This window comes from Echiichthys vipera, assembly GCF_963691815.1.
Source record: "Echiichthys vipera genome assembly, chromosome: 10".
Lineage (NCBI taxonomy): Eukaryota > Metazoa > Chordata > Actinopteri > Perciformes > Trachinidae > Echiichthys > Echiichthys vipera.
The window spans coordinates 1,087,401-1,089,580 of record NC_139835.1 but is presented as its reverse complement, the minus strand read 5'-3'; positions in this window follow the sequence as shown (position 1 = coordinate 1,089,580).

Below are 2,180 nucleotides of genomic sequence, written 5' to 3'. Positions count from 1 at the left end.
TACAACCTCAACACGGAGCTGAGCAGACTGAGACAGGACAGAGAACTGAACCAGGCCGCGCTAAACACCCTGAGGTCTGAGATCAGAGAAATACAGCAGCACCAGGCAAACCACGTGGAAGCACTGAGCGCCCTGACAGAGGAGGTGAAGGGGCTGAGACAGGAAAGAGAGAGCCACAGGAGAGAACTGGCATCTCTGTCACAGAAACACCAGGAGACAGACCGAGTCACCCCAGACCTCACAGGACAGCAGGACTCACAGCAAGACCACAACCAGGACCCTGGGAGCCCTACCCAGACACACCGGGACAGAGAGACTCCACCCACTCAGAGACAACAGGACAGAGAGGCTCCACCCACCCAGAGACACCTGGACAGAGAGACCCCACTCACCCAGAGACACCTGGACAGAGAGACCCCACCCACCCAGAGACACCAGGACAGAGAGACTCAACCCACCCAGAGACACCAGGACAGAGATACTCTATCCACCCAGCAGCTCCCCCCCAGCCAACTGATGGAAACCACCCGTCCACCCAGACCGGCACAGCAGCCAGACATAGCCATTCTAATTGACTCCAATGGAAAATTCTTAAATGAGAAGAAACTTTTCCCCAACCACCAAGTGGCCAAACTCTGGTGCCCAACCAGCTAACATGCCATGGAGATGCTGTCAGAGGAGTGTCTGGGTTCTCCCAGTCACATCATCATCCACACCGGCACCAACGAGCTGAGGACGCAGCAGGAGAGGGTGTCAGAGTCACTCAAAGGAGTAATAGAGAAAGCCTCCAACACGTTTCCGAACAGTAGAGTGGTTATATCAACCCTGCTGCCCAGGAAAGACTTCCACCCTGATACCATCCACAGGATCAACAGCAGCGTCTCCAGAGACTGTGTCCTGAGGCCGAATGTACAGCTGGCCCACCACCCCACCCTGGACATCAGCTTCCTTCATGACCACGTCCATCTGTTAAAAAACACAGTCCCAATCTTCGCCCGTACACTGAAGGACGTCGCTCTCAACCGAGACCAGTCCGCCCCCCACACAAGGAACAGGTCGGTCCACAGCACCCCAAGACTGCCAACCAGACCATCCAGACCGTCCAGACCACCCACACAGAGACCTCACCATCTTCACCAGACCAGGGCCCCTCCTGCCCCCAGGAGCCCCATTCCGGCACCGTCACCAGGAGCCACACCCTGCCCCACTGAGCTATGCTCAGGTGGTAAGGAGAGCAGCAGACCCCCCCACTTACCCTCCCAACCTCCAACCTCACCCCAACACCTCCACACAGCCAGCTGAGAGACATCCAACACATGCTCAGCCTGCTCTGCTCCCACCTGATTAATCAAACACAGTAGACAACCCTAGAGTGTTTACTCACATATTTACTAAATTATAGATGTTAAAGGGTTATAATATTATGAGGTCTATTGACAATAAGGATTGGAAGTTTGTCTCATTTTACCACAGAAAGCTACATGTTGAGTTTAATACCTAATGATATCTAAGTCGTTTGTTATCTCATGTTGGAACATCTAGGGTCTGAGGTCTTCTGCTTTTGGCCTTAAGAGCAAGACCCCAGACTTTAAGAAAGAGTTGAAAAACGCAGATATCATTGTTTTGCAGGAGACTTGGAATAGAGGAGACATGCCCACGTTTGTCCTTTAGGATACAGAGAAATAATATTCCCATCAACCAAACTGAGAAGTGTAAGCCAAGGCAGAGATTCAGGAGGGATGTTGATCTGGTACAAGACGAACCTCACTCACTCAATTGAATTACTCAAAAAAGAAGATTTCTCAATTTGGATCAAAATAAAAAAAGAGGTGGTCTCCACAGACAGAGACATATTCATGTGTACAGCCTATATTCCCCATCAGAGTCCCCTTACTATAATGAAAACAGCTTCTCCATCCTTGAAGATGAGATCAGCTTCTACCAGACAAAACGAAACGTGCTGATCTGTGGTGATCTTAACGCCAGAACAGGCCCAGAATCAGATCTAATCAACGCACAAGGAGACAGACATATACTTGGCCAGATCAACATCCCCTCTCCTTCGCACAAAAACAGGAACAACTTACAACCAAACTATCAGACCAAGAAAAACTACAACATTTACTGGGAGAAAAAAGTGGCACTGCTTTAGATGCAGCGAGCATCATTATTGTTACTTT